Source organism: Dermacentor variabilis, chromosome 11 (genome assembly GCF_050947875.1).
Source record: "Dermacentor variabilis isolate Ectoservices chromosome 11, ASM5094787v1, whole genome shotgun sequence".
Classification (NCBI taxonomy): Eukaryota; Metazoa; Arthropoda; class Arachnida; order Ixodida; family Ixodidae; genus Dermacentor; species Dermacentor variabilis.
The window spans coordinates 6,140,231-6,161,728 of record NC_134578.1 but is presented as its reverse complement, the minus strand read 5'-3'; the positions used below and the strand labels follow the sequence as shown (position 1 = coordinate 6,161,728).

Sequence of the window (21,498 nt, the reverse complement as noted above, 5' to 3'; positions counted from 1 at the left end):
GAGGTGCTTTTTGTTCATGTACCAGATGCCCCCGACAAGCCGTGATCCAAGCCCGGACCGCAAAGAGAACACCAACGTAGTCCCGGAGCATCGAGCAAGCCGCCGTCTTCAATGGCTGCCCCCGAAGCACGGACTTCTACCTGAGAAGACCAAGAAGATTGTGGCCAAGGCAACCCCAGTGGCAGCCCCAGCATCCCCCATCGTGCTACAGCAGCCCAGGGAACCTCCGACATTCCGCGGATCAACATTCGAGGACCCGGAAACCTGGCTCGAGATGTATGAGAGGGTCGCTACGTTTAACAGTTGGGACAGCGACGACAAGCTGCGGCATGTCTATTTCGCACTGGAAGACGCCGCCAGGACCTGGTTCGAGAATCGAGAAGCCACCTTAAAGACGTGGGACCTGTTCCGAAGCGGCTTCTTGCAAACCTTTACAAGCGTCGTGCGAAAAGAGCGAGCCCAAGCACTACTAGAAACCAGAGTGCAGCTGCCAAACGAGACGATCGCGATCTTCACGGAGGAGATGGCCCGTCTTTTCCGGCACGCCGACCCGGAAATGTCAGAGGAGAAAAAAGTCCGCTTCCTGATGCGGGGCATCAAGCAAGAACTTTTCGCAGGACTTATTCGTAACCCGCCGAAGACCGTAGCTGAGTTTTCTGCAGAGGTATCGATGATCGAGAAAACCCTGGAGATGCGCACCCGGCAATATAACCGCCAGGGGCTCACGCCGCAGTACGCCATCCAAGGACTGGATTCCGGCGACCTTCAGGAGACCATCAGGGCCATTGGGCTCGAAGAACTGCACAAGGTCCTGCCTTCGTTGCAGCCCCAAGTGGCTTCGATCACCGACATCGTGAAAGAAGAGGTGCACCGATCGCTTGGAGTTCCCGAGCTGCAACCACAATTACCGCAGCCCCAGCCAGAAGCGATGACAGACGCCGCCGTCGCACGCCGTAAAGGTCCCCCTCCGTGACCACGCCAGGGCCCTGCAACGACGCAATTCCGTCGTCCGCCGCCGCCGCCAGCACGCCCACCCGTCGCCCAGCGCACCTACGCGAGGAAGACGGACATTTGGCGAGCCCCCGACCACCGCCCGCTCTGCTATCACTGCGGAGAAGCTGGCCATGTGTATAGCCGATGCCCATACCAGGAGATGGGACTGCGAGGTTTTGCCGTCAACGCTCCGCGCCCGCAGCAAGGTGAACGCCCTTGCGATATCGCCGACTACCTCGCCGCTACTCAGTGGAGCTCTCAACGACCGTCGCATTCGCCATCACTAGGCCGCTACCTCTCGCCGCAGCGCTGACCATACACTGGCCCAGCCCGGGGCCGGTCAGCGAGCCCATATCCGGAAAACTAAAAGCAGCAACCGATGGAGGTGCAGTTGCTTTTCGTCGAACTGATGAAGATCCTCCGCCGCCGACGAAGACGACGAAGAAACCATCTCAATGACCTAATGACGACATGCCGCCGTCCCGACGAAGTCAGGAAGCCAAGACTACAACGACGAAAGACAGCTTGACGACGCGACGTTCCAGCTTCAGTTCAACATGACGCAGCCATGATCCGATGCGAAGACCCAACTGCAACGCCAGACAAAGAACCACCGGCCTCGACATACTTCTCGACGGCCACACAGTCACTGCCTTAGTCGACACAGGGGCCGATTACTCCGTAATGAGTGGACACATCGCCGCCCAGTTGAAGAAGGTTGACTGCATGGGAGGCCCCCCAAATTCGGACCGCTGGAGGACACCTCATTACGCCGACTGGAACCTGCACGGCAAGAATAACCGTTCATGACCGGACTTACCCTGCCACCTTCGTTATCCTCCAACAGTGTTCACGAGACGTCATTCTCGGCATGGACTTCCTGAACCAACACGGCGCAATCATAGACCTGAAGTCAAAATCGATAACGCTGTTGGAAGATCAAGCGATACCGCCAGAGAGCTTTCGTAGTCACCACGCCTTGAGTGTTTTCGAAGATCAAGTGAGCATCCCGCCTCGCTCGAGCATTGCTATTTCGGTCGGCACCAAAACACCCGCTGACGTAGAAGGCGTCATCGAAGGCGACCAACGTCTACTGCTAGACTGTGAAATTTGCGTCGCAAGAGGGATTGCTCGACTGCATGGAGGGAAAACTGAAGTGTTGCTGACAAACTTCAGCCAAGAGTTCAAGCACATCAACAAGGGCACGACGATTGCGTACATCGAGGAAATTCTGGAAACCGGTAATGCGTTTGTCCTCTCGGATTCCGCCGCATCTACCCCGACGACGATGGTTCCCGAACCAGACTATGACATTAATCCAAGTCTCCCCGTGATTAAGCAACAGCAGCTCAGAAGTCTGCTCCGACGATACAAAGGCTGCTTTTCGACGTCATCGAGGATTCGACAAACACCAGTTGCTAAGCATCGCATAATCACTGAGCAGTGCGCTCGACCACTCCGCCAGAGCCCTTACCGAGTTTCGCCGCGAGAACGTGGAGCTATAGAGAACAAGTCGATGAAATGCTGCACAACGACATCATCCAGCCGTCGAAAAGCCCCTGGGCATCCCCAGTTGTCCTGGTAAAGAAAAAGGACGGAACCCTACGTTTCTGCATCGATTATCGTCGTCTGAACAAGGTCACGAAGAAGGACGTATACCCCCTCCCACGAATAGACGACGCATTGGAAATTGATCAGCTCTGCAACGCTAAATACTTTTCGTCGATGGACCTCAAGTCTGGCTATTGCAAATAGAAGTCGACGAAAGAGATCGCGAAAAGACGGCCTTCATCACCCCAGATGGCCTCTACGAGTTCAAGGTTATGCCATTCAGACTGTGCTCGGCGCCTGCAACGTTCCAGCGCGTCATGGACACGGTGTTAGCAGGATTGAAATGGCAGACCTGTCTCATTTATTTGGATGGCGTCGTCGTCTTTGTCGGAAATTTCGACGATCACCTCAGGCGGCTTGTGACAGTACTAGAGGCCATCAAGTCGTCAGGGCTTACTCTGAAGCCGGAAAAATGCCGCTTCGCTTACGATGAGCATCTGTTCCTAGGCCACGTAATCAGCAAATCTGGTGTCCGTTCAGACCCGCAAAAGACAGCTGCCATCGCACAGTTTCCGCAACCCATCAACAAGAAGGCTGTGCGTAGATTCCTTGGCATGTGTGCCTACTACAGGCGCTTTGTCAAGGACTTTTCACGCATTGCCGAGCCTTTGACACGTCTAACTAAATCTGATGTTGAGTTCAAGTGGGAAACGCTGCAGGCTGACGCATTTGAAGAACTCAAATGACGCATGCAGTCGCCGCTGGTACTTGCGCACTTCGACGAGTACGCCGATACAGAAATCCATACTGACGCCGATAGCCTAGGCCTCGGTGCCGTTCTAGTCCAGAGAAGAAACGGAGTCGAACAGGTGATAGCTTACGCTAGCCAGTCGCTGTCAAAAGCGGAAGGCAACTATTCTACGACCGAAAAAGAATGCCTCGCCATCGTTTGGGCTACAGCTAAATTTCGCCCTTATCTTTATGGCAGGCCATTCAAAGTCGTCAGTGACCATCACGCGTTGCGTTGGCTAGCGAATATAAAGGATCCTTCAGGACGACTGGCGCGGTGGAGCCTCAGACTACAAGAATACGACATCACTGTAACCTACAAGTCCGGACGAAAACACTCCGATGCCGATTGCCTATCACGCGCACCCATTGACCCGCCACCGCAAGATGACGAGAATGACAACGCCTTCCTTGGAATGATAAGCGTGGAAGACTTTGCTGAACAGCAACAGGCAGACCCAGAGCTAAAAGGCCTCGTCGAATATTTGGAAGGGCACACCGACGTTGTCCCCAGGGCTTTTAAGCGCGGATTATCTTCCTTCACGCTTCAAAACAATATACTCGTGAAAAGGAACTTCTCACCAGTCTGCGCCAATTACCTTCTTGTTGTCCCATCAGGACTTCGTCCAGAAGTATTGCACGCCCTACATGACGATCCGACCGCTGGACACCTCGGATTTTTCCGGACACTATCGAGGATACAAGAAAAGTATTATTGGCCGCGCCTGACCGCCGACGTCGCCCGTTATGTCAGAACATGCCGAGACTGCCAGCGACGCAAGACACCGCCGACAAGGCCAGCCGGATTACTACAGCCAATCGGGCCTCCTTGCTGACCATTCCAGCAGATCGGGATGGACTTGCTGGGACCATTTCCGACGTCAATAACCGGAAATAAGTGGATCGTCGTGGCGACAGACTACCTCACCCGCTTCGCTGAAACAAAAGCACTGCCGAAAGGTAGCGCAGCCGAAGTGGCGAAATTCTTTGTCGAAAACATCTTGCTGCAACATGGCGCCCTAGAAGTCCTCATCACCGACAGAGGAACGGCCTTTACAGCGGAGCTCACCCAAGCCATTCGGCAGTACAGCCATACAAGCCACAGGAGGATGACTGCGTACCACCCGCAGACGAAGGTCTCACAGAGTGCCTGCCAATATGCTAGCAATGTACGTTGATGTCGAGCACAAGACGTGGGACGCGGTCCTGCCATAGCTAACCTTTGCTTACAACACGGCGGTGCAAGAAAACACAGATCACGTCGTTTAAGCTGGTTTACGGCAGAAACCCGACGACGACGCTCGACGCCATGCTGCCTCACGTCACCGTCGAAGAGAATCTTGATGTCGTGACCTATTTCCAGCTCGCCCACCTACGGATCAAAAACCAGCAGCGTACCGACAGCCGACACTACAACCTCCGACGACGCTTCGTCGAGTACCAGCCCGGTGACCGTGTTTGGGTTTGGACCCCTATACACCAACGAGAACTGAGCGAGAAGCTTTTGTGTCACTATTTCGGACCGTACAAGATCATCTGACGTATTGGCGCACTGGACTATGAGGTCGTGCCAGACGGCATTTCGCTATCACAGCGGCGCCACTCACGACCTGAAATATTCCATGTTATGTGACTCAAGCCGTACTACGAGCGTTAATGAACTTTGGGACTTCGCGTAACTGACCTTTGGACTTTGTTTCTTTTCGTTGTTTTGTCACTTTTATTTAATAACTGTCCTTTTGTGTTTCGCTCTCTTATATTTGTAGCATCGGGACACTGCTTTTTAAGAGGGTGGTAATGACACGTGTACTTCTTTATCTTTATCGGGCAACCACTTCTCACCACCTAACAAATGTTATCGCACAGTGCAGGACGTGCTTGCATGTGTGGGAAGTTTCTGGAATGTTATCGATGATTCCATCCACTGTCTGTGACCGAACCTTGTGTAATCTGATTGCATGTGTGCGCAACGCGAATATTGTAGAAGTTTGTGGAAGGCGCGCGGGTCCCAGCGATTAGTCTGGAACATTCGACGATTGATGTATTAAAGCCGACGCGCTTGACCTGTTGATCAGATTTTCGACGATCGCCGACTGTGTTCGCCGCTATCGTTGGGCTTTACGTGTAGCCTGTCTTTATGGGCACAGGTTCACCCAATAAAAGCTAGTTTTGTCTTTCACAGTATTGCTGCTGTGTTCTTTAACATCACTACCACATGACAATATGGTAACTCCACCTCCTTATCTAAACTAGAATATCTTCTACCTACATTTGGTCTCTAACCTATCCTGTGTTTTTATTCATTATGCTACACCAATAATTTTCTTGTTCATCAGTTTTTGTAAAGTAGTAGCTTCCTTTCGGGCTTTTTTTTTAGACCTCATGTTATGGCCCCGTAGATTAGTACTCATTTATTCTATTTTTGGGAAGACTTACTTATTGATGGTGGTTGTGGCATTACAAATGCACGGATGATTTGGTGCTGTTACAAATATTTCAGTATGAACAGCTGGTTTTCATGGATAGCTTCACTATGTTTATATATGTTCGAAAATTAAAGCATCGCAGCACATAGCAACACTTGGTTCCTGCGTCTTTAGGAATGGTTATAAGTTCAGTTGCTGTCAAAGGTGCAGTGAATGCAAACATATCATCTTACACTGACCTGCATTTTATTTTTAACCTTAAAAAAGATATGCAGATGTAACACACAATTAGAATCTATGTGAAGCGAACTGTTATAGCGGGACAATCTTAGGGCTAAGCAACCCTGTGTTACCATGTGTCACGTGACGGCGGTTTCCCGCCAGTCTGTACCCTGCCTCCGGGAATAAAGGGTGTAACATAAATTGGCGACGAGGATCGAAATTTAGGCCTGATTAGGCGCGGGGCTAGCCGAAGCGGTTGGTGGTAGGGAAAATGGCAGCTGCACTGGGCGCGATTGGGGAATTTGTTCCGACGGAGGCGCCGTCTTGGCCCTTGTATTTGGAGCGCCTCAAATTTTTCTTTCAAGCAAACGACATCGACGGTAACGAGAAGAAGCGAGCAACGCTCTGCAGCGTTTGCGGCCCAGCAATGTATGCCATCGTTCGCTCCCTTTGTTCTCCGGATCCGCCGTCGGCGGTGGCCTACGATGAGATCGTCAGGCGTCTCTCAAACCACTTCTCGCCGCAACCGTCGGTGACGGTACAGCGTTTCAAGTTTGGCACGCGTCAGCAGCAGCCCGGTGAGTCAATTGCCGACTACATCGCAGTTCTCTCGGAACATTGTGATTTCGGTGCGTCGCTCGACGACATGTCGCGCGACCGACTGGTGTGCGGGGTGCGAAGCGAGACTCATCAGCGTCGGTTGCTGGCGGAGCCGGAGCTTACGTTTGCGACAGCTCGGGAGAAAGCCATTGCCATGGAATCTGCACAGCGACAGACTGAGCAAATTGACTACTTGCAGAAGTCGGAGCGCCACCTAGCGCGAAAAACAGGAAACTTGCGCCTCGCCGCTTGGTTGGAAAACATCCCGGCTCCAGCCTTGCTTTGGTACGGCGGCATCGAGTGGCGACGTTGTGCTTGCAGAGCTTCTTTCACGTTTTGTGAAAGCGTCGACGTTCTTTGGTAGTTGCCATATATGACCTGCCTTAAATATGATTGAAGAGGACTTCATTCTCTTGCCGTTTCTGCAAATGGGACGGAGAACTGACTTCTCAGAGTGCTGCATAACGAGCGACAATGCGTGGGGTTATCTTCATGCCAACACTTTGTCCGTTTGTCAGGCACACCGCCGATGGGCTTTAAAAAAAGAGGCTTAAGTTAAGCACATAAAACTTAACGTAAACACCGTGGACCCTCCACTTGGCCTCATAGGAGCTACGTACATGCCATCCATGAAGTCGGGCATCTACGTGGTTACAGCATAGTTCACAAAAGCCATTGGCGACATTGCACTGTGAATGTGTGGCCAGATGAGTGCTTTATGCCTGTCGCATTCCCCGAACTCTTAGTTGTTGCATGGAACAATAGATGTACACGTTCTAGCTTGCAAATTTGATATTCATCTCGTGCTGTTTCGCCAAACTGCTGTGTTGCATGATTGTGGTTTACGAAGCCGTATACTAAATTTCGCATGCGCTATATGTATGCGGTAGGTTATTCAGTCTGGTTTTGCGAGCGCTAAGGCCTCAAAGCTTACGCCAACATATTTTATTATACATTATATTAGCTTAAATAAGGGCAGTGCGTGCGTCCGCAGGCCAGCATGCTCCTGCTTACTCGCGAATACTCATCAAGGCAGATAGTTCGACGAATTGTTTCGAAGTCATGGTGGAAGAGAGCGCAACACAACTGACATGTACGGAAAAAAAGAAGACGAGCGCGGACTCACAAATGACATGAAGTACATAGACTGGCCGCATCTGTTTGCACCGTTTTTCACAAATCGCTTAATCGTACTCGCATATACTCAGGGTCACTCAGTGACGAGTGCGAAGGAAAACTGCATTCTTTATATTTTACAGCCTCAGCAAGCCCTGCCAGCACGTCGCTGGCCTTCTGTTCAGCGTTGCAGAACTGGCAGGAGATGACAAGGGAATAGAAGTCGCCTGCATAAGCCACAGATCCTAGAATGCACTGTTAGCTGCCACAGCGTGCCGTCCGGGTTCGACCGCTTCACCGCTGCCGTCCACAAACTTCTCCACATTAACCTTCGCGGGCGGAAATCTGAAGAAATTACTATTTCCATTTCCACAATAATAGCTCGTGCAGCCGAAAGCGACTCAGTTGGCCGGCATGTCACGCCCGAGCTGCGCAGTTTGCTTTCCAACCACGGAGACTGCGCTCACGAAGCGCCGCCCCGCGGCCGGTTTTGTCGCATGCGCAGTCGTACTTCTGCAAGTGGTCAATTTGCGGCGGTGCCACATCGTCTGAAGTTTGCAGCGTGAGCGGGAAGCGTTTCGACCCATGTGTTACGAAGGTCTCTGTGCCAGTGACAGCCAAGGAGGGTACCCAGAAGCAGGCTGGTTCGCCTGGGAGCACAAGTGGATGTTTCCGCTGCAAGGGTGCGCATTCGCCGAGCAGTTGCCCATTCATTAATGTGCAGTGCCACTTCTGCAAACAACGAGGGCGCATAGTAAGAGCATGCAGGAGGAAGGCTACAGCTCACGCTTTGGCTGAACCAAACTCTCCGAACGGAAAACGGGCCAATGGAGGCCGTCACAAGAATGCTGCGTCGGACGTATACGACGTGTTCGTACTGTCTGGTGAGGAGCCAGCCGTGAGAGTGGAAGTGTGCGTCAACGGAAGTCCCCTAGAGATGGAGGTGGACTCGGGTGCAGTGTGTTCAGTCATCAATGACCGGACTATGCGGAAGCTGCGAATATTGAAAAGGGCGTTGCGCCCAAGTGGCCTTCACCTCCGAGCTTACAATAACAAGGAACTACGAGTGCTGGGTGAACTGACCGTGACGGTGGAATTTAAGGGGCAGGAACATCGCCTGCGATTGGTGGTGGTTAAGGGTGCTAGTATCGGACTTATCGGTCGGGACTGGTTCAAGTCCTTGGGAATAAGTCTGAGTGGCGTTCACAGTGTGTGCGAGCCGAGTAGAACTGGCAGTAAAGGAACAACGGCCTTGCTCAAGAAGTATTCTTCAGTCTTTGAGCCTGGACTTGGGACAAGTAAAGGGCCTCCTGTACGCATAGAGGTGAACCCGGCAGCTCCGCCACGATTTCTGAAGCCACGGCAAGTACCGCTTGCATTGAGACCGAAGGTCGACGAAGCACTGGACAGGTTGGTGAGCCAAGGCATTTTCCAGCCTGTACGGCACTCGAAGTGGGCAACACCTGTTGTTCCAGTTGTCAAAAAAGATGGATCGATAAGGATCTGCGGCAACTACAAGAGCACAGTCAATCGTGTGGTACAGTGGGAAACGTATCCTCTGCCAACACCAGAGCAGCTGTTTGCCAGGCTGGCTGGTTGCTCGAAGTTTTCAAGGCTAGACCTCGGACAAGTGTATCAACAGAAGACTGTTGATGAAGAAACAGCTGACTTGTTGATGGTTACAACACATCGGGGACTGTTCCGCGTAGCCCGTCTTCAATTTGGCGTGGCAGTGGCTAATTTTCAGGGGTACATGGAAGAGCTGTTGCATGGAATTGATGGTGTGCTGGTGTTCTTGGATGACATCTTGATCGGTGGAAGGGATGAGGCACAGCACCATGCTCGTTTGCAAGAGGTGCTCAAAAGAATCCACGAAGACGGTCTGCGACTGAAATTTGACAAATGTCAATTTTGTGTTGAGGAAGTGCGTTACTTGGGGTTCAGCGTGAACTCTGCAGGTGTGCAGCCGACAGTAGAGAAGGTGCGTGCTATTCACGAGGCCCCGGAGCCAACATGCAAAAAGGAGCTGCAAGCCTTTTTGGGAGCTCTGAACGTTTACAACAAGTTTCTTAAGGGAGCAGCACATGCCTTGGAGCCACTGTACCGGCTGTTGGACAAGGGTCGCGAGTGGCGTTGGGCGGGAGCCGAGGCAGACGCATTTCGCCAGGCGAAAGATCTGCTGCAATCATCGCATGTTCTTGTGCACTATGATGTCAACAGGCCCCTAGTGCTGGCCTGTGACGCTTCCCCGTATGGACTGGGTGCTGTGTTGAGTCATGTGGGGGAAGATGGCAGCGAGAGACCGGTTGCATATGCATCAAGGACTATGAGCGCGGCAGAACGGAATTATGCCCAAACAGACCGAGAAGCGCTCGCCATTGGCTTTGGCATTAAGAAGTACCATCAGTTTCTGTATGGGAGGCATTTCAAAATTGTGACGGACCACAAACCTCTCTTAGGACTGTTGCACCATGCCAAGCCCATTCCCCAGGTGCTATCACCATGGATGCTACGTTGGACTCTCATGTTATCAGCATATGACTATGAAATTGAGTATCGACCAGCAGAGAAGCTTTCCAATGCTGACGCATTCAGACATTTACCACTGAGGGCCAGTAAGGCGGAGGAAGAGGAGCAGCGTCTTTGGGAAGTAGGAATGCTAGAAATGGCGCCAGAAGTAACATGGAACTCTAGGAAGGTGGCAAGTTTTACGTCAAGGGACAAGCTGTTGGCTAGAGTCTGCAATTGGGTGCAGCATGGGTGGCCAGAGGGCAAGCTACCGGAAGAGTTTGCAGCATTTGTGAGCGGCAAGCATGAACTTTCGGTGTACCAAGGTTGTTTGCTGTGGGGCAGTCGTGTGGTCATTCCGGAGCCAGCTCGACCATATGTCATGGACATTCTTCACACAGCTCATCCAGGAATTGTCAAGATGAAGGGGCTCGCCAGGGGAGCCGTGTGGTGGCCAGGCATTGACAGAGATGTTGAGCAGAAAGTGAGGGACTGTGCACGTTGTCAAGAATCCAGGTCTGCGCCAGCAGCTGCAAAAATTCACCCTTGGGAATTCACCAAGCGTCCTTGGACAAGACTACATATCGATTTTGCTGGGCCGTTCCAAGGCAACGTCTTCCTCATTGTGGTGGACTCTCACTCAAAGTGGTTGGAAGTGTGCCGAACGATTTCCATGTCGGCAGCTGCAGTTTGTGTGAAGCTTCGTTTTCTTTTTGCTACCCATGGCATTCCAGAAACTGTTGTTTCGGATAATGGAACTGCATTTTGTTCGGAGGAGTTCAGAGACTTCATGTGCCGAAATCAAATCTGACATGTGACCGTTGCCCCATATCACCCTTCTTCAAATGGTCAAGCAGAGCGAATGGTGCGCGAAACCAAGGAAGTACTCAAGCGCATGGTTGGAGGCAATATCGACACACGTCTGGCTAGGTTTTTAATGACCCAGCATATCCTGCCTCGTGCTACAACAGGCAAAAGCCCAGCCGAATTGCTAATGGGAAGAAAACTTTCAACTGTGTTAGAGCGTCTGCATCCTGACCTGCAGTCCAGTGTGCAGCAAAAACAAGAGCAGGTGATGCAGCACCGTAACGAGGCAGTGCGACTGTTTGAAGTGGGGAATCGAGTGTTTGTGCACAACTATCTCTACGGGCCCAAGTGGTTGCCAGGCATTGTGGATTCTGTCACTGGACGAGTGTCGTACTTGGTCGTCACCAAGGATGGACGTCGGTGGAGACGCCATGTTGACCAACTCAGAAGTCGTTCTGCCAACTACGCATTGGATAGTTCCACTTCTGGAATGTGTGAAGAGGAGGAACCGTTGGTTGCTTCCCCGGCAGAGTGTTCCGAAATTGGCATTCCTTCAAGCCCAGAGGACCCTGGAAGACGGGACCAAAGAGAAATACGAGAGGAGGCTGCAACACCCAGTACCGAACCTGGTTCCTGTAGTGAGGACAGTAAAGTGAGCGCATCCCTTCAAGTCCAGCGACCACAGCGCCAACGCAGCCATCCTGCGTATCTGAAGGACTTCGTGACGTAGGGGGGAGGAGTGTTATAGCGAGACAATCTTAGGGCTAAGCAACCCTGTGTTACCATGTGTCACGTGACGGCGGTTTCCCGCCAGTCTGTACCCTGCCTCCGGCAATAAAGGATGTAACACGAACCTTTAGTGAAGCAGTGGTAACTAATTTCTATATAACTTTGGGTGATGCATACAGTTGTGTTTACTTTATTCTTTGCAACATTGAACTTCATTCAATGTTTATGTTTATCCGCCAGAATGGTTGCAACTTTCATCTCGTACACTTTTTATGTTCATGCACTGCACCGCTCACAAGCTATTCCCAAAGTGTGAAGTGCAACACACTGGCAGCTCAACCTTATAGAGCTCTATAAGGCTGTTTTCAGGTTATTGCCATTCGGTACACATATAACCTCCCTATATACAAACATATCCACCTAGATTCTGGCCAACCCAGCTGCAACAGCAGCCTCGCTGAGCTCGGGAGTGTAGGCAAAGAGAGCTTCACCTTGAAAGATTTGGTACTTACCGCTCCTTTATGTTTGCTAAAGTTACACATCAAGTTCTCATTTTGTGGTTTGGATCATTCGTTATAACACTTGACGCTGCATGTATACTTGTTACTTGCTTGGTTTGATGAGAAAAAGTGAGAAGTTGCTTTCGTCAGTGCCCCTCACAGTGAGTGATGTCCAAAACCTGTCAGCCCCAATGTTGCCTGGTCACTGCAATGTTTACAGTGTGGCAAAGCATGGTCTTCAATACTGGGCTTCTGTTATCACTGGAGGGTGCAATTGGGACATCATAAATAGTGCACACAAAGGTAAATTATCCTATTTTTTTCAACCAACCAGGAAACAGAACGAAGTGTTATATTGAATGATCAGTATCATAAAATGCAATCTCGCTTTGAATTTTGAACAAGAACAAAGACCAACAATGGGCTGTCCAGCAGGCCCGCAGTGACCGCCAGGTACTCCCTGTCGGTACCTGCATGGGAAACACCCACTGCGTGCTGATGTGCTTCCTGCAGGACCTTTAATAAAGTTTATCCAATTCAACAAAGCAGCAGTAAGCAGGAAATTGTTCAAAACGTAGGCCATTGTCAAATGTTAGATTGCCTTTGTAGAAACATTGTGACATTTGTCTTACGCGAAGAGGTGGTGTAATTTTGCATGGGCTGCAGAATTGCAATCAAAACTGCACGTGACAAGTTGAGTCTCTTATGTGGCTGCACTGACAATCTCAGAGATCAGGTTGGGTGTATCAGACGCTGCTAGTTGGTGGCTTGCTCACAGAGGGTGCCACATGTTTACCCATACCAACGCCAAGACAGGGGTGGGCCAGATAGCAGACTTCAGTGCACTGTGCTGTAGAAAAATCTAGTAAAACTGAATACAACATAACTAAGTTGTTTTTTTATTAGTGGTTCACTAGGGTCTAGAATTGTGATACATATATATAACTCGAAGAAGACGTTACTGCATTGTTACAGTGGCAGCACAAATCCTGGCCTACATTTTCACATTTCTTCACACACAAAACCTATATGTCTTTGATCAGAGTGATGCTTTGGGCACTTGTAGCACTACTCTGTCACCTTAGCGTTATGTTATGTTTTTCTTTAGTTACATTTTGAAAGTGCTACACAGGCAAACACACACAGATGCAAAAAATGTCTATTGCCTTTCTATGCCCCATCTCAGTGACTGCATACTATGCAGTTAAAGCTATGGGTCATGCCAGCCAACCAGAAGAGAAAACTAGAAGAGCTCCAACATTGTTGTCTGTAGCCCTCTGCGTGAAGCCTGTTGAAGAGAAGCTTCATGGAAAGAGTAGTGTCATACAGTGGGTGAGCCCCACTCTTGTTTCTAAGCATGCAGGCAGTTCTTGTTACTGATTGACTGACATGGGCTGAAATCCAGTTGAACGGAAGCTTCAAGGAAGGGTCAGCGGCACCCATCTCGGAACACGCTGGCTCTCGCTGCTGATCAGCCGAGTTCGTAAAGTGGATTATAGAAAAGTCAGTGCATTTGTGTAATGCTAAGAAACAACTTAGTTGCACAGAAAACTGCAACCAAAGGGGCTTCACAATCCTGTAGCAAAACCCCCACCCAAGGGATTGGGTCTTTCACATAGCTACACCTTTTATTTGAAACTTCATGCTGTACCTTGTGTTACTAGGCAAAAAGCCTGCACAAAGAGGCCATGCAAGCTATGCACACTTTAAAAGTGGTTTGGCACTATATGCCTGTTCAGTTTACGGTGCCAATTAGGCTGGGCGATTAAATTTTTTTACAAAAAGTACTAAATGGAACTCTTGTGCTAGGGTATATGGCTAATGCAAGTTTGCTGGTTTAGCCTGCACAAGAAAGTACTCATGAAATTGGCATGCAGTACGTCTATTTGCACAAAATTAGAATACACCTCGGCAATGTGGTACCTCCATCAAAAATACCTAATAAGCTTGATCGAGGCCATTCAAAATCATGCCGTGCACTTTATCACCACACGATACGATCTTTACCAAAGTGTCAGTGCCATTAAACCGTCACTGGAACTACCCCTTCTTGCTCACCGTCAAAAGACCACTCGAATATGTCGGTATCACAACTTATTTTACAACTTCTCCGGCCTGCACAATAAAATTTTTTTCTTTCCATCACATACCTCACGACTGTTAACATAGTTCAATTTATAGTTCAAATTGTGAATTATAGCTGTTATGCTGTACTGCTTCTTCCGTGTGTTACTGTGCAATAATAATACATTTACACATTATGCTGTTCATTATTATTGTTCTCTTTTGCTTTGCATCTTCATTGTCATACTCCTAACTTTTTGCCTATATCGTCTTGTGCTTCTAATTTTGCAAGAAAGCTTTGTATTTGCTCTCCCCTTGTGTAATGACCCACTGGGGCATTTGAGGGTGAATGAATGAATGAACGAACACAACAGTTGGAGTGTGTGGTCACGGATACATGCACTGCTGCCCTTGCACAGCCATAATGGCAAGGGGTTGCATTGTGGTATACTGCAAGGGTGAGAGAGTTTCTTGAGCAGAATTCCTGCTTCCCACAGACCCAATTATGACAACTGTCCAACTGTCGCATTTAATTCCATGAGTACTGCGCATGGATTTGCCTAAAGTTTGTCCTCTGGGCTTCAAATGGCTTTTGACGTATTCAATTGATCCTTTCCAATTACATTTTGCATCTTAAATGCAACAATTCACAATGAGTTTGCATGTACAGACTTGTGGCCTTGCTATGTTTGTAAAAGTATGATTGCTTGGGAATTTAGGGGCATAAAACAAAAACAATTCCCCAAACACTCCTTAAGCCACAAGTACAAATATTCGACAACACCATGTACTACCCATTGTTCCCATGGTAGCTGAATGAGTCCAATACCACTGTTCCCTCTTGTAACATTTGTAGGAAATTTGATGGGCTGGGTCACCCATCAAAGGGCCTTAAAGGGACAGTAAAGGGAAAAATGATTTCTTCTGCATCAGTAAATTACCGTTCTACAACACCAAAAATACCTCTTGCAATGATAAGACGTTTGGTAAGCCAGAAAAAGTGCAAGAACGAAATACGGGTGGCAACGCCTACTTAAGTTCCCGCATCTGGGGGCTGTGACATCTTGGATTTTCATGGCAACTTCTAGTGCCTACTAACTATATATAGCGGTACAGATTGACTACATCGTGTTCTTGAGGAACCAAATATTAAACATGGCAAGTTTCGGGAACCTTTATTCAGCCAATGCGGCCCAAATGTGAAAACATACTTTGGAATCCCTGACGTCACGCTGACGTACCGGCGCTGGAGTTACGGCGCAAAATTCAAATACTGATACTTGGACCTTCATTTTCTCATCTAATAATCAAACTATTTTTTTTAAATGACTGCCTGCAGGGTTCTCAAACAATGCTCCATTAGTCTAAACTGATATATTGTTTTGCTTTAGTGTCCTTTTAAATCAGAATAGTTAAGCAGACACATCCATTGTTTTATGTACAGAAAGACAAGTTAGTTTAGCTGGCACTTCTGATTTCACTTTATTGAAGCAAGACCACTAATCAGGGCTGAAGTTAGCTGTCAACTGTGCTGCTGAGAGCATGCTTTGGAAAAGAACCTCAGTAATAGCGTAGCTAGGACTGAACTGTTAATATGTCTTTTTTCAGGGGAGACTAAAAGATAAACACTAAACCAGTTTAGACTGATACTGGTGTTCTCTTAAAACTCCACTTTTGTTAATTTTGTGCCATGGGGTTGATTACTAAAAGAGGAAATAAAATTCAGAATTAATATCTAAGATTTTTCAGTGAAGCACCAGAGCAGGCTCTTCTGCAGTGGCGTAGTAACAGGGGGGGCCGGTGGGCCCCGGGTGCCAGGTGCCAGTTGGGGCTGTCATATATGCCTGAAGACCCCCTCTCATTCCGCTGGTTTGACGGGGTGTAAATGGTTAAGAATACTCCGGTAACCAGTAGCCTGAGCTCATGTATCATCATATTCGATGTACCAGAAGTGTAGGGTCGCAGAATTGTCAGCTGAAGCTTTATCAACATCCTCCATAATAATTGCACGAATGTGCAGGTTCAAAAATTTGATTCGCTAAGTGGTCGCTAAACCACTCACCATGCGCTGCACTCATGATCGGAGCGGTCGTCACTAAACATACAGTCTGGCAATGTGGCTCTTGGGTCCCTCTTCCGTTTAGTCCACACTAGCTTAAAATAGGATATCTTAAATAACTGCTTAAATAGCAATCATAGAGGAAACATTGCAATTCTGGAATTGAGGGCCCAAAGTCATATTAATAACTCAACGAAAAAATTTTCTCTATACAAAATCGTCTTGGGTGCTACAGCCTGCAGTACTTTGGCACTGTGGGTGGCCCAGTATGGCAGTACCAAAATAAATATGAAATACTGCACCGGTGACGTCAATATTTCTATCCTCTCTATTCCTATCCTATCCATTCTATCCTATCCTCTCCAAATACTATACGCCGTAGTACCTACGACGAATTCTGTGACGTTGTTGGGCAACATATTACTGTCAGGCTTCAATTTTGTGAATGCAATATTGTCTCTAAAATCGCTAATTAAAACTTCATTAGAATACTTACGTTACTTGTGAGCCATATTTTCCACAATGCCGCATCTGTATTGCCAAGCATCTGTATTGCTGCCAAGTGTTACAGTTTGACAGCAGACGTGCAAATGTGCTTACCATAAGTTATCAGTACAGCACCCTGTGGTATTTGGTGCAGAAAATAAAACAGTATGTATACCTGCTACATTCGCGATCTCTGGGAACGAAAGCAAAGAATGGGAGAGGGGGACATGTGCGATATCCAAGGCGGCTGTGCTGGTGCTGAAACAATACTCCCCCTCCCCGAAAATTGTTTATATCCTCGCTTTCCTCACTGTACCCAGGGGGGGGGGGGTACAAATATTTTTGGGCCCCGAATGCCAGACGACCTAGCTACATCACTGCTCTTCAGTGTGATGTCATGTATTTCAGAGTATTACATATTCTTTTTTTTTTCTTATTTGGGTCATTGTGGCTCGGTATAAGTTCTTGAAATTGCTAACTTTATGTAGTCCATCTTTACTAGCATAGTACATATTTACTGATCAAAATGAACTAGTGTTGAATTCCAATGGTAGATCCAGATCAAGTTTTTCTGCTCTGTATGGAGCAATCCTATTCCATTGGCAGAATGAGAGCATGAGTTGTGTGTTCGAGTGGCAGATAGGGACTAGCCACCGATTCCGGATCGCTCTGCAGAGCAAAAATATTTGCTCCGCTGAAATTGGCAAATTTGACTGGAAGTGCATGTGACGTATTTCTTTTACCCGCCTCTGCTTCTTGTCAAGGTCACCTGTTTCTGGTCGTGGGCAGCTATGAATGACATGAAAAACATGGACGCTATGTCGCGCTGTGCATTTTTGCTTCTCCTCCTGGATAGTGACAGCTTTGACTCGGACACCATAAGTTCCAAGTCCAGCTATCATTGTTCCGACACTGAAGAAAAATAAACACATGGAATGCTGGTACGGCGGCTAGAGCCACTGTAATGCTGGTATTAGCTGGGGTGATCCAGAAGATGATGGTGGTGATGAGGCCTACCTGATCCACCTCTAGCCTAATGCCCTCACACTTAATTTCCCTGTACTAAGTGCCCCCGCGGGAGCGCATGTATTCCATTCACAGATTGACAAGAGCGATCTCAGACGGTGTGACGCCCCCCCGTTCGTCATCCGGCCAAGCGCTCACGATCTGCCATTGGAATTCATTATAGGCCTGAGTAAATTGAGTCGAAATTTATTATGTTTCTCATTTTTTTGCATCTCTTCTGGCTTAACAAATTTCCTCTCATAGCAGGAGTGGCTTTTTCGATATTGTAGAAAAGCAGTGTAATAACACAGCTCGCTTTACATTTCTCATTGCTGTTCTTTGAATTTGCTGTTCAATTAATGGAAGTAAAAAGTCTAGCTTGAGCGATAGGTTATGATCGTAGAGAATTTGTTCTGCTTCAACAAGCGGCACTGAACAGTTAAAGGCAGCAGCTGGACTGAAAAATTGAGCAATGATAAGGCAGCTGCAACAGAAATCTAGATCATGCTCTGCCATCCTGGTCGAGCCCCTTGGTTCCCCATCTTCTCTTGTTTATTAATTTCAAGGGTCTCAAATCTAGCCATCGGGCAATAAAAGATTTGCCACATCCACCGAACATGGCTCTTAGTGGTGCTGGCTGAAACTCCTAGGGCTAGATTAGTAAACATTAATATCCAAGTTACTGGACGAACTGATAGCCGTTGCCGTAGCACAATTGGTAATGCAATGCACACATAATGTGGAGGTTGCGGGTTCGGCTCCACCTTTTATTCTACTTTAGTTTCCCTTTTCTTCATTATTTTCTACAGTCCAATTTCAACCACAGTTAAAGGGACCCTGAAACGATTTTGACGATTTTCTACAAACGTACTGAGTCATTAGAGTAGGTCCTTCTGATCATTTATTGACGCATCTAAGTGCTCCGCATAAAGCGTGTAATTTATTAGAAGGTTTTAAAAATGTACATCGCTGCCGATCGTAGCACACTGCTCGGCGGAATTTTCAGCCGCCCCTACCCATATGACGTAAATCACCCATATGACGTCAGGTGGGCGAGCTATCCGATTGGCTGCCCAGGGCACGTCAACAATTTTTCTACTGTTATGGTGAACAACTGATGTTCGTAATAGTTGGAATGTTAGTTAACTTGTTTCTATAAAAAAAAGTCACAGAAAGAGAATAAACAAGAACAATTTCTCACTACACTTTAAGAACTTCCAACACACAGCAAGTGTCGTCTGCTTGTGTTACAATGTGCTCCGTGTTGACGAGAGCTCCGCGGTCAGAGTCGGTCTCACTCTTTTCGCGAGCACTATGATTCGACTTTGTTCCGTTGTGGATTGCAAACGCAGCGGCTGGCAATATGTCAAGCTGCGACATTGTGTCCCTCTGCACGGCGGCAGACGAGCGGACTGGCTGCAGTGCATCGGACTACCGCTATCCGATCGCCGCCAGGATTTGCACATTTGCAGCCGTCACTTTACACTGAAGATTACTAATGCAATAGCGTTTCGCGAGTCCGGTATTAGGGTGAATGCAAGTGCAAGGGGATAGGGCCTGGCCATGTCCCCTTGCGTGTTTTTCACGGGATGAGCAGAAATGCAAATGTGAATGGTCTGCATGGTGCAGCCACCTGGTGTCACAGAACTCAACCACACACAGTATCAGTAACATAATGTATTCTTCTTTGCTGCTGGCGTAAATTTTTTGCAGGAGTGTAATCGTTAACACATTGTTTTTGTAAATGTTTAAAATGTTTTACACTTGGTTAGAGCAATATTAGCTCTTTGTTTGGCTGATTAAGCTCTGAACTGTAAAGACCGATCAGGCAGCTCACGGACGTCTACGCTAAAGTTCCTTCATCAGCTTGAGTTTATATGCCTCCACCGTTCCATCAAAACGCCTGGCTAGCCTGTGGTTACCGGAATACCAGAGACGTTTGGTGCTTCGACAGAATGGTCGCAACGCACGCTGCTTCGATAGCTGTCGCTTGGGGTCGACTGCCAAGCAGCTGGCGGAGAGTTTGGAGAGGCTTCGCGTGCTCGCTCCTAGAGAACCAGAAGTCGACGACACGACGTGCCATCATCGCGCAGAGCCAGTGAAGGTAGAGCTTAGCCCTGATCACTCGGCGAACGAGTTGAGGGGAAAATGCATGTCTATGGAGGAGGGTAACTTGTAATCGTCCGTAGCTCTCTTAATATAATACGTTTCACACAAATTGTGGTGAGAATGATTAACTTTAGCTGTACCCTAAGTGTCTACAAAATTTGTCCGAACCGTTTCAGGAGCCCTTTAATTTCCTCAATGCTCTCGTTGGCTTCATTGTCTATTGGTCTCATGTGGTCATGATTAACAAAATCGAGCCCCGCGGTTCCCCCGTCTTTTCTCATTCATGTGTATGTGCATCATGTCACTGTGTATGTGCCACTGAGTATGTGTGAGCTTTACAGCACTGCCGCCAGCAAGTCTAGCGTGTCCAGAGGAAAGCATGAGAAAGGAGCCCGGCTGCAATACACACCTCACGCACGACATGTTTCAGCTAGTTGCATACTTCCATAGTATTTTGCAGGAATTTTTTTAAAGGAGCACTTAAACAAGTGAAAGCCACAGAAGCATGCATTTTGCATTGGGCGGCCGTAGATTTGTCATCTTGCTGGGCGAATGCATTAGTGGCCATGTGACTATGCTCTCGAGAATGGTCGCTCAAGGGACACCACTGGAGGCCTTTTTGATGAGGGGACTTCGTCATAACGAGGCTACTTGTTGAAACATTGACCCTAGCAACATCACTCGTTCGATCATTGTTCTTTTCATCTCCACCTTTCCGTGATCCTGTGTCACGTTACACTCTCACAAAGAAGCTTATTCTGTTACTCTTACTTTTCACACCAATCTGTGGATCTGCTATTTTTGCTTCTGACACAAAGGTATCATCCACTCATTTTCACTTGAGTATGGGCTACAAAAATGCAGACTGGACAATGACCCAGGCGGCTGAAACACTGGAGCAATGCAGCTCTTCCAAAACCTAGCTGTACCACCTCCTAATTTATTATTTAACATTAACAGTACTATATGGTATAGTGGATTTTATTTACTCAAGGAGTGTTACATGTAATGCTTTAAAGGGAAATTTCTTCCTTCCTAGAGTCTGAAATGTGTATGAAATGAGAAAAACTTTTGAATACTGGTGTAAGTTGTGGCACCACTTACCTATAGAATTCTATTCTTGTCATTTTTTGTCGTTTCTTATCATTGCCAAAAAATATTACTTAATGCATTAAGCCAAGACATTTGAATGCATATTTTTCTTGCATGCTTCAAAAATAGTTTGAATGTCTATATAATCTCTTTGTATCATTATTGGGAAGTTGTGTGTTGTTTTCCTTTTTTCTGTGACATTTGTTGAAGCACTTCTATGTGTGATCACTTTGAAATTTTTCTAATTTTCTCAGTTTCTATGTTGCATGGATCCCAACAAGACCTCCGCTGCATGTAGCTCACTAAAGATTCAGTGCTTTAGCACACATTCCTGTATAGTATGTTGTTCCTAGGAAAGAAAATCTCTAAATAATTGAATTTTGCATTTCCTTTTTCGGTGGTTGGCTTGCTGTATGTTTGAGGTGATGAGAAAGTGACTGTA

At 47.8% G+C, this 21,498-nt stretch overlaps 1 protein-coding gene across 4 annotated transcripts in view; it reads left to right on the top strand.

Moving 5' to 3' along the window:
- Positions 1–21,498, top strand: part of LOC142564142 (uncharacterized) — a 49,778-nt gene that overhangs the window by 23,755 nt on the left and 4,525 nt on the right. The gene's annotated exons all lie outside the window — the stretch shown is intronic.